The sequence below is a fragment of the Lemur catta genome, chromosome 13, assembly GCF_020740605.2.
Source record: "Lemur catta isolate mLemCat1 chromosome 13, mLemCat1.pri, whole genome shotgun sequence".
In the NCBI taxonomy this organism is placed as follows: domain Eukaryota; kingdom Metazoa; phylum Chordata; class Mammalia; order Primates; family Lemuridae; genus Lemur; species Lemur catta.
In genome coordinates, this window is record NC_059140.1 from 43,190,473 (window position 1) to 43,203,010 (window position 12,538).

Below are 12,538 nucleotides of genomic sequence, written 5' to 3' on the forward strand. Positions count from 1 at the left end.
ACTTTGCAAGCAGGACTTGCTCACAGTCTAAGTGTAGAAGATGAGGGAGATGGAGAACAAAGGACAAGTCCATTTCTGTCTTAGGATCTGGGTTGGTAATTCCTACCAAGAAGGATAAGAAGAAAAAGAGGTTCAGGTTGCAGAGGCGAGGAGGTGGGGGAATTGATGAGTGTATTCTCAGATATGCCGAGTTTAAGATAGTGGTGGGACATGTAAGTGGAGAGGTGTCTATGAGTCAGTGGGGACACACGGGGAAGAGAGTCAAGCTGTAGGAACAGACCTGCGTAACATCAGCATGTAGAGAGTCAATGAAGCCATGGAAAGGAGCACAGAGAACCAGAGGGAGTTTGTGAGGTGAACGTCAAAGTTGGAAAGCAGAACTCTTGAGCACAGACTGGTAGAGAAAGAAGAAATAGTGGAGAATGGGAGAGAAACCAGAAAAGAGTGTGAAAAACAGTGAAGGGAATGTCAGAAGTGTTTAATACAGTTAAGAAATTTTTAAAAATAAATTAGAAAAAAGAAAATGATTGTCTACAGTGCACACAACTTTATATTTATTCAGACACACATTCATATGTACCAGTTTTTTCCCACAGACTACATACACTTATAATCATCCCGACCTATACTCCACATAGACACCCACACACATTCACGGACACCACACATAACTCCATAAACCCACAGACATACCAATACCTTATATAGAAATTCTCATTCATTAAATTCAACCTTAGGTCTCTGCTAGCATATTAATTATGAATTTAAATAAGTCTACTGATTTAAAATGGGAAAGCTTGGTTTATGGTTTAAGCAAGAATATGGCTCAGTTTTCCATCTGTTAAATGGGCACAGTAATACTAGCCTAGGGAAGTTTTGAGATTTAATTGATGTTTACAAAGTGATTTAGGAGCCTGAGATGAAAGATACTATGTCATGCTATTACTGTTGTTGGGATGGACGGCAGTGACCTACCTTAGCATTTGAGTATTGCAATAGTCTAAACCACAATGTATTCTAGGATGATAAAACACAAGATGTTATTAGATGACTTAGAAGTATTAAAGCTATGACTAAAATTTCTTGATGGATATTTATATTTCATTATCTTTTTGATGTCTACTCACTTTTAGCTCTTATTTGTCATGCAGATTTCTCATTTGCTTCTTTGTCTTGACATCCCAAAATAATTTGGCTGAAAGAGACCTTGGGAATTTTCTAACTCAACCTTGAATTCAACAGATGAAGAAAATGAGTCCCAAGCTTACATTATTTATCCCAAAATCACCCAGTTAGAATTTAAAAGCACCTTTCCTGGCTTCTAGTTTTCTCCTCTACAGAATATTTCACAAATAAGAAAATAATTCTGAAATAGGAATACCATGCCAGATAAGGATTTAAGAAAATGTTACCAGTAATAACAAGATAAACAGATTAATAATAGCTATGAGAAGGATGAAATGGCATTTCTTTTTAAAATCAGTACAAGAGATACTTTAAATTTAATATTAAAAACAGAATACTCATCACTGAAGAAAACCAATACACAATGGAGACACAACAGAAGGATTAAAGTAATTAAAATTCATGAATTAAAATTTAGTTATTCAGGTTCATCTATTGTTAGTCTTGATGCAAGGAAAAAAAATTGTTTGCTCTGGATATCAGAAGATGTGATTTATTTTTTCAACAAGTATCTTTTAATACAACCTATATCCCAGTTACTCTGCTAGGTTCTGAGGATAAAGGAGAGGGGAAAAAAAAAGTGGTAAGATCAGAGTTTTCATTTAGTTTATGGTGAGAAAATAATAAATAAGTTAAAATAATAAAAAATAATTTCATATTTTAGTTAGTGCTGCAAAGAAGATGAACAGGTTTGGTTACCTGAGCTGCCAATTTAGATAGAATGTTCTAGAAAGAAGGTGGTAGTAGGCAAGAAGCCTGAATGAGGAAAAGGAAAGAGCCAAGTGAAGGATAAATACAAGGAGGAGTGTTCCAAGCAGAGAGAATGACAAGAATAATCTTGGTTCAAAAGAAACAAATGAAAGCCAGCATGTGTGGCATGCAGTGAGTAAGAGAGAGTTGTATGAGGGTAAGGTTGGCAGGGACCACATTGTCTTGTGCTATGGAAGTGAAGTTAGGGAGTCTGGGCCTTAGCATTAGAGGAACCAAAGAAAGGTCTTAATTAGAGCAGAAAATGGTTAAATATATGTTTTCAGAAGAGTGTTCTAATTACTATATTAAGATACGTTTGTGGAGGAGCAAGAAATGAAATGAGAGAGAATTGCTAAGAAGGATTTTGGTGGTCTAGGTGAAAGGCGATGGTGTCTTGGACTGAAGAGTGATAATGAGCTGGAGAGAAATGAACAAGTCTGTGACCTATTGCTGGAGAGGTGGAGGTGACAGATGAGAAGAGAGGAATAGGGATGATTTGGGGGTTGGGAGTTGAAGAACTAGGTGCTCAGTAGTGCTATTTACAGGGGCAGGAATGACAAGAAGAGAAGGATATTTTAGTGAAGGACTGAAGAGTTTATTTTGGAGTAATTTTGAGTTTGAAATAATTTATTTACATCAAGGAGGAAGTTGTATATACAAATCTAAAGCAGCTCAGGGGAGAGGGTGTTAAATATGTAGATTTGGGAGTTATATTCATATAGTACAATAGCAAGTTCCTGGACTATAAAGAAACCTTGAAATATAAGAGAAAAGGACTTAGAAAGTGCACTTGGAGACTCCATACCATGCAGGAGCCATAAAAACAAAAAATCAGCAAATGAAACAGAAAAAGAGCAACTGGACAGGTAGGAAGAAAGCCAGGAGGGTGCAGTGTTTTGGAAATCAAATGTAACAGGAAGGAGGAAATGATCAACCCTGCCCAGTGCTTCAGGGAGATAAAATTAGAGCAAAGAAATGTTTTCTGATTGGCAACATGGAGGATGTTGACGTCTTGACAAAACTGGTTTGGTGGTGGTGAGGATAAAATTAGATTGGGATGGATTGAAGTGTCCAAGAAGGATGAGAAACAGTGAGTACAGACAAATATTTCAAGAAACTTTTCAGTTCAGGAGAATAGAGAAATGGGACAGCTGGTGGCAGAGATGTTGAAACAAAGATGGTGTGTGTGAGCATGTGTGTGCGAGAGAGAGAGAGAGAGAGAGAGAGAAAATAAGATTGGAGAACCAGATCAAGTGTTTATATCGTAGGGAATGGTCTAATAGAGATATGCCTTAGATGAGGATAGATATCAGTACTAAGTATAATCCTGGATATTTAATTTTTGCCATTTGACAATTGTTCCTCCATGCTGGTGCTGAGAAAACAAATTTTCAAAATTCCTTAATGCTCATGAACAGATTAGGACAAAGCCAGGAGAAATCACATCATACGTTTCCTTCCAAAGTGTGAGACACTATCTCTTCTTGAAATAATCTAAATGCAGACACTTGTGCTATACAGAATGCTGTTATAATGTAGGAGAGTAACTTTCACATATTTTGACCAAAACCCTCAGGAAGAAATGCATTTTATCTCATTACTCAGTACACAAAAACAGGTATAAAATGAAAATATAACCACAGCTTAAATATAAGCTTAAATATAAGCTTAAAATAGATATTAAAACTCCATAAAACAATATTTAAAAGTTAATATGAGGGGAGAGGGAGGGATGATTAGAAAGAACATGGAGGATTTTTAGGGCTGTGACATTCTGTATGGACACATGTCATTATGCATTTGTCCAAACCTACAGAATGCACAACAGCAAGAGTGAACCCTAAAGTAAACTACGGATGTTGAGTGATGATAATAGGTCAATAGCTTCATCAGTGGTAACCAGTGTTCCACTCTGGTGGGGAATGTTGGTAGTGGGAGAGGCTGTGCACGTGTGGAGACAGGGGTTAAATGGAAACTCTCTGGTCGTACTGCTCCATGTTGCTCTGAACCTAAAACTGCTCTCAAAAATAAAGTCTATTCAAAAAAATGAATATGGTCTGATAGTTTCTAGACTATTCTAGTTCATTTTTTTGAAAATGGGCATGATGTCACAGTTTGCTCAGGTGTTTCAACATGATGTTTGAGAAACATCGATCGGGTGGAAGGAGAGTTCTGAAAGTTGCCACCTCGCAAAAGATTGTGAGAAGAAGGAAGAGAGAAGTAGCGTAAGTAAAGCAGATGAATAAATAATGCAGACAAAGAGATAAAAGTTCTCTTTTCCTCTGTTTTCTTTAGGAACAGCATTCTACAGAAAAGGTGTCTTTAGAAACATGCAGAAAAATATGAGAATTCCAGTAGCAGTGAGGCTTCTGTTTTGCTTCCTATTTGGTATTCGTAATGAATGAAGTTCATGGCCAGGTTGTCCAGCAGCACCCTGCTAGAATCAACATCATCGTATGCCCAGTGATAAAGGATGGTTAAGAAAAGCAAGGACCCCTGCTTCACTCTGCAAGCTAGACCCCTTGGATCACATGTGGCATGAACGGGACCTAGCTGTTTTCCTGTGCACCCAACAGGGACACATATCATCAGAACTCAACTGATGGGGAGCATGGGTGGGGGTGAAGTGAGCCTCTAATGTAGGGCTTCAGGGAGGATTATTGAGGTTGCTACCATACGGCTGTCCCAGCCACCACCAGCAGCCACAGCAAGTGGTAGAACTTGTCATACCTCAAGAATCACACCAACTTTGTTTTATAATAGAAATGTCCAATATAGGCAGGACATAGACACCTTCCAAATCTCCTATGAGTGCATCCTTTTAGGGGAACCTAATTAACATCCAGAATGCTCACTGCAAGAGAATCTAGGTAGTATAGTATTTAGCTTCCCAATACAGATGGTGAGTGAAATGGAAGTCCCAGGCCTCTAGAATACAGTTTTAAAATTAATTAAATTAATACTATTAATAATAATAATGAAAACTCAGAAGTATGAGATTAAATGACCCTCAAAAGAGAAGTTATTGAATCAGTCACAGTATGTCTGTCTAATAAAATACATTAAAGCTATTGAATAACAATGGTGATTCGTGTATATAAGAATTCATTCAGCAAATTCAAGCTCTACTCTATAACTATTGTTAAATGGTATTAAATGGAATTATTATATTAACATTTCCATTATTAAATGGATATACCTTAGAATATAGCATATGACCCCATATGCAATTTAAAAATCAGGCGATAAATGTGTGCATGTGTGTGTGTGTGTGTGTGTGTGTGTGTGTGTGTCAGGCTGTGTCTTCCATGGACCATTTCATTAATCATCCAGACAAACTTATCATTAGCCCCACTGTACAGATGAGATAGCTGAGGCCTAGACATATGAAGTAATTAGGCCAATTAATTAACTTGTCCAGTAGGGGACAAAGGCAGGATTTAAATCCAAATAGTGACTATAGATTTGGAAATTATAGTATTATAATTTAGTCTGAAGTCATAGAAAATCCGTACTGTTTTGAGTTATTCAAAAAATATCTCATGGACAATAAATTTGGATTTTTAATGTTCTGGTATAATTCTATAGATGACCATTTTGAAACTTTGGTTTTGTTCTCTTTATTACTAAAGGGAACACCTTTATTTTTGGCATTTTCTAATTAGTAATTGCAAATCTGGTTATAAGAAATGAACTGTTAATTTGCAGATAATTTTACTCACATCTACCTGGCAAAATCTGTTGATCAAAAATGTTGCTTACTTTTCTCTTTGTGACAAATTCACATTTAATGTGGTGTATAAATAAATATGTCCTTTACATCACAAAGAGTTAGGTAAACAACCTTCAAATAATAAAATCACTATTACATAGCTACCATATACTTCTTTTTACTTTATTTTAGCTAGGCCTTTGAAAAGAGACATACAGAATTTTATTTCAAATCAGTTTAACTTGGTTACTTTAAAAAAAAACCACATTTATTATCTCGATACTATATCCTGGAATCAAATGTTCTTGTTCATTGTTTTCAAGTCTAATTGTGTCTCTTCTTTGGACATACCTATTTTATTAATAATTATTATCAGAGTAACCACCTTTATTCAGACATCTGTAAAAACATTAGAAGAAGCAGCAACTTATAACTATGTCTTCTGTCCCCTTTATATACTCTCTCTTGCCAGAAGATGATCTATTCTCATGACAGCAACAATTTTGATGCCTTGATTTCTCCCAAATCTGTGTACATTTCTAACTTATTTTTCACAAGAGCTATATGCTATATTTGCAGCCAGAATGTAGGATCCGATGCAGAGGGCAGAGACTGTTTTTTGTACTGTTTTGTGAAGCATTCAATGTCCTTCAGTGTCTGATAACCAGTAAGGACTCAATAAATGTTTATTGAATAAATGAATATAGCTTCTGAGTAAATATTGTCACTTCACTAATTTAATGACAATTACTCTATATTTTTAATTGGCAAATACAAATTATATATTAATATCTTTCTAGTGTACATGAAGTTTTTAGTATTTATTTATTTATATTTAACTAGCTGATATACTCACATGCTTCACAAATCAACACAAAATACAGTTGTCCCCCCTTATCTGCAATTTCGATTTCTGCTGTTTTAGTTATCTGTGGTCAACTGTGGTCTACAAATATCCAATGGATAATTCCAGAAATAAACAATTTATAACTTTTTAAAATCTTGTATTGATACACAATATTTGTACATATTTGTGGGGTACATGTGATATTTTGTTACATACATAGAATGTGTAATGATCAAGTAAGGGTATTTAGGATATCCATCACCTCAAGTATTTGTCATTTCTATGTGCTGAGAACATTTCAAGTGCTCACTTCTAGTTTATTTTTAAATGTACAATATATTGTTGTTAACCATAGTCACCCCACGCTACTATCAAACATTAAAACTTACTTCTATCTGACTGTATGTTTGTACCCATTAACTAACCTCTCCTTGTCCCCCCACAACACACACTCACATCCTTCCTTAGTCCCTGGTAACTATCATTCCACTCTCTACCTCCATGAGATCAACTTTTTTATCTCCCACTTATGAATGAGAACATGTGACATTTGTCTGTTTGTGTCTGGCTTGTTTTACTTAACGTAATGACCTCCATTTCCATTCATGTTACTGCAAATGACATGATTTCATTCTTTTTTATGGCTAAATATTATTCCATTGTGTAAATATAAGCTATTTTCTTTGTCCATTCGTCCTTGATGACCACCTAGGTTGATTTTATATTTTTGTTATTGTGAATAGTGCTGTGATAAACATGCGGGGGGTGCATGTATCCCTTTGGTATACTGATTTTCTTTCCTTTGGATAATTACCCAGTAGTGGGACTGCTGGATCATATGGTAGTTCTATGTTTCGATTTTTGAGGAATCTCCCTACTGTTTTCCAACTAGCTGTACTAATTTACATTCCCACCAACAGTATATGAGAGTTCCTTTTCCATCACAACCTTGCCAGCATCTGTTATTTTTTGTTGTTTTGATAATACCCATTCTAACTTGGGTAAAATGATATCTCATTGTGGTTTTAATTTGCATTTCAAATATTTAAATCAATAACATCTGATGATTAATTATATTGAGAATTTTTTCATATATTTATTGGCCATTTGTGTGTCTTCTTTTGAGAAATATCTATTTAGATCCTTTGCCCACTTTTTTTTTTGTTGTTGTTGAGACAGGGTCTTATTCTGTTGTCCAGGCTACAGTGCAGTGGTGTCATTGCTCACTGCAGAATGAAACTCCTGGGCCCAAGCAATCCTCCCACCTCAGCCTCTCAAGTAGCTGGGACCACAGACACACACCACCACGCCTGGCTAATTTTTCTAATTTTTGTAGAGATGGGGTCTCACTCTTACTCAGTCTGTTCTTGAACTCCTGGCCTCAAGCACTCCTCCCACCTTGGCCTTGGAAAGTGCTAGGATTACAGTCTTGAGCCATCATGTCAGGCCCATCCTTTGCTCACTTTTTAATGGTTCTTTTTTTTTTTTTTTTGCTGTTCAGTTGTTTGAGTTCCTTGTATATTCTGAATATTAGTCACTTGTCAGATGAATAATTTCTAAATATTTTCTCCCAGTGAACAAGTTGTCTCTTTATTCTGTTGAATGTTTCCTTCACTGTGCAGAAGATTTTTAGTTTAATGCAGTCTCATTTGTCTATTTTTGTTATTGTTGTTTGTGCCTTTGAGGTTTTAGTCCTGAAATCTTTGCTTAGACTAACGTCCTGCACTGTTTCCCCTATGTTTTCTTTCAGTAGCTTTATAGTTTCAGGTCTTATGTTTAAGTCTCTAATCCACCTTGAGTTGATTTTTGTATATGATGAGAGACAGGGGTCTAGTTTCATTCTTTTGCATATTGATATCCAGTTTTCCCAGCACCGTTTATTGAAAATGTCCTTTCCCTCAATATATGTTCCTTACAACTTTGTTGAAAATCAGTTGGCTGTAGTACATAGGTTTATTTCTGGTTCCTCTATTTTGTTCCATTGGTCTATGTATCTGTTTTTATTCCAATGCCATGCTGTTTTGGTTTCTATAGCCTTGCAATATATTTTGAAGTCAGGTAATGTGATGCCTCCAGCTTTGTTCTTTTTGCTCAAGATTGCTTTGGCTATTTGGGCTCTCTTGGGTTCCATAAATTTTTTGAAATGTTTTTTCTATTTCTGTGAAAAATATCATTGGTATTTTGATGAGGATTACATTGAAACTGCAAATTGCTTTGGATAGTATGTTCATTTTAATAATATTAATTCTTTTAATCTGTGAGCTTGGGATGACTTTCTATTTGTTTGTGTCCTATTCTTTTCATCAACATTTTGTAGTTTTTCTTGAATCTCCTTGGTTTAATTTATTCCTAGTTACTTTATTTATTTATTTATTTAGCTATTGTAAATAGGATTGCTTTCCTTACTTTCTTTTTCAGCTAATTCATTATTTGTGTTTAAAAACATTACTGATTTTTCTATGTATGTTGATCAACTTTACTGAACATGTTTATCGGGTCTAAGAGTTTTTTTGTGGAGTATTTAGGTTTTTCTAAATATAAGATCATGTCATTTGTGAATAGGGACAATTTGACTTCCTCTTTCCAATTTGGATGCTTTCTATTTATTTCTCTTGACTGCTTGCTCTGTCTAGGACTTCTAGTATTTTGTTGAATAGGAGTAGTGAAAGTGAGCATCCTTGTCTACTTCTAATTCTTAGAGGAAAGATTGTCAGCTTTTCCCCTTTCAGTATGGTACCCGTGGGTTTGTCATATATGGCCTTTATTGTGCCTACTAAATTATGATATGTTCCTTCGATGGCTAGTGTGTTGAGAGTTTTTATCATGAAGGGATGTTTAATTTTATGAAATGCCCTTTCTGCATTTATTGAGACAAGTATACAGTTTTTGTCTTCATTCTGTTGATGCGATGTATTACATTTACTACTTTGCATGTGTTGAACCATCCTTGTATCCCTGGGATAAATCACACTTGATCGTGGTATATTATATTTTTGATGTGCTGTTGTATTTGGTATGCTAGTATTCCATTGAGGATTTTTGCATCTGTTCATCAGGGATATTGGCCTGAAGTATTCCTTTTTTTGTCATGTCTTCATTTGGCTTTAGTATCAAGGTATTGCCAGTTCCATACAATGAGTTAGGGAGAGTTCTCTCCTATTCTGTTTTTCAGAATAGTTTGAGAAGAATGGATATTAGTTTTTCTTTATAAGCTTGATGGAATCTGTCAGTGAAACCATTAGGTCCTGAGCTTTTCTTTGTTGGTAGATTTTTATTACTGATTCAATCCCATTACTCGTTATTGGTCTGTTCAGGTTTTCTATTTATTCCTGATTCAATCTTTGTAGGTTGTATGTGTCCATAAATTTACCCATTTCCTCTAGGATTTCCAGTTTGTTAGTGTATAGTTATTCATAGCAGTCTCTCATAATCTTATGTATTTCTGTGGTATCACTTATGATGTTTCGAAATATGTATACATTGTGGAATGGCTAAATTGAGCTACTTAACCTATGCATTACCCCACATACCTTTTCTGTGGTAAGAACACTTCAAATTTACTCTTTTGACAATTTTCAAGTATACAATATAGTATTATTATTTATAGTCACCATGTTGTACAATAGACCTCCTGAACTTATTTCCCCTAACTGAAATCTCACCCACTCCCCAGCCCCTGGTAAACACCATTCTCCTCTCTGCTTCTATGTGTTCGATTTTTTTTTTTTTGATTCAACATATAAGTGAGACCTTGTGGTATGTGTCTTTCTGTGACTTCATCAATATAAAACCTGTATTCCATACTTGCTTTGTTCCAGGCTTTATGCAAGACTCTAAAAACACAAGTATGGGTGATACACAGCCTTTTCATAGAGGAGCTCATGATCAATTAGAAATGCTAACTATGTTAATAAATAAATCAAATATACTGTGTTATCTGCTAGGAGAATAATTTTGGCTGAGTGGAACCATAACAATCGTGGCAAATGTAACTTAATCAAAAATATGTGTGTCAAAGGTTTTCTTGAAATCTTATGGGAAGAAATTTTGATATCTTTTTTTATTCATTGTTCCACACGAATCATATACACAGACTTGAAAGACTAGGCCAAGTTCAGCTATCAAAGGCCCACTGGAAGTAGACGGAGGAGAAATGAGTCTCCCCCAGGAGAGGAGTAAGTACTCTGAGGTATGTGGAAACTGACATGGATGGATCATCACCCAGCCTGTTAGGGAGAGGGTGGGCTCACAGAGGTTATAGCTCTTCAGTCCTGGCAGAAGATGCTAACAACTAAGGGAAATTGGATCAAGGAGATGCTGGAAAACAGGTAATCATGAGTAAGAAGAAATGAGGAAGGTAGTCCTTTTTCCTTGAGGTGTCTCTAATTTCTTCTGGTCTCCAATTCCACATATCTGCTCTCTTCTTTTCTGAGGCGAAATCTGCCTCTATTTTTCCCTAGTCTACTTTCAAATATCCACAATACCTGAACTTCAGTATGTTCACATTAGTTTGAAAAAAAACACACTTTTACATTCCTCTATTATTTTTGTTATTTAAATGAGTGAAATGTATTGTATATTTCTTTGGCTTTACAAAATTTCATTTTCTTTTTATGTTTATGTGGCTCTTAAATATTTTTTTTTCTTAAAGTGGCTTTTGGTTTTTTAAAAAAGATTTTCACTCCTACCATCTACAAATCTCAAATTATGTAATATCAAGTCAAGTGTGCCATCACTTTCTTCTTAAATATGAATATTTTAGTTCTTGAGATTTTTCTTCCTGGAGTCTACCATATTCCACCAAAGACAATATTTTCAACTAGCATCTCAGGAAAGCTTTCAGCAAAACCCAATTATTCTCTGCCTACCCTTTCTTGTTCCTCTTAACCTGCAACAACTTAATCCTTGCCCTGAGTGATTACTCAATAATTATTTTGTGGGAGGCTGAAAAGATTGCCTGGGGCCCCTCCACCTGCAAGTCTGGCCCTGTCACTAACCTGGGGTGCAGGGTGAGGGAGGGGGTGAGCTGAATCTGCTCTTGGTGACTCAGGAGGTTAGTTGGCTGAAGGTGTCAGATGTGTGAAACAGTATTTAATAGTAAGTGTTGGAAAGAGGCATTCCTGAATCAATTAGAAGCATGTAAAATATATACTATCCTTTGCAGCAGATCACAGAAGATGAAAGGTGTTCCAACAGCATTAAAGAATGATTTCACTTTTAGAAGGATAATTCACAGACAAACATGTATCTAAATATTGCTTTGTGCCTTGAATGAGCCAAAGTTACTGCGATCATTATCAACATTCTTCTTAGTTTCCAACATTTTCATGGGTCACAAACTCAAATCCGTGTAGTTTTCCATTTTTATGTCATACAAACCAAGATGCATCTGGAATGATATGGGAAATTATGTAGTGTTCAAACATAGGAAGTCCAGAAAGAGAAGACATCAAGGTAAAAATTAGAGTTACCTATATGTGAATTGAAAAGTGCTCAATTAGAACAAAATGGCAATGTGGCTTTGAAAACTAGGTTACTTCTAAAATATAAGAGCTACATTAACGATTATGACAAGCAATCTAATTAAATAACATCATCAGAGTTAGGAAAATCAACATAAATCTCACAAAAAAGGGCTAAAAATATTTTGGAGTGACATTATTTGGTGGAGGATATTCTCTAGGAAGCTGGTGGTGATCCCTTTGGAAACGAGATAGCACGAGGATGGATGGATGGTAAACAAGAAAAGTAAGGAAACTACAGAAAAACACACAAAAGATGAGACATATTTCAATAAGGCCAAAATATCAAGATGGTGGATAATGGGATAAAATTTTATAAGGAAAGATTCACATGCTTTGAATAAAGTTGAATTTACTTGTATAGCTTTAGGACATCAGTAAACAATTAACAGAACAACAAATATAACTCACTTTTATCCTCCAGCTCTACTAGATTTCTAGACATGGATAAGTAGATGCTCTGGAACCAAACTTCATATTATCTATTTATAAGACTCTAACTGAACATTAGCAGATCCCAGA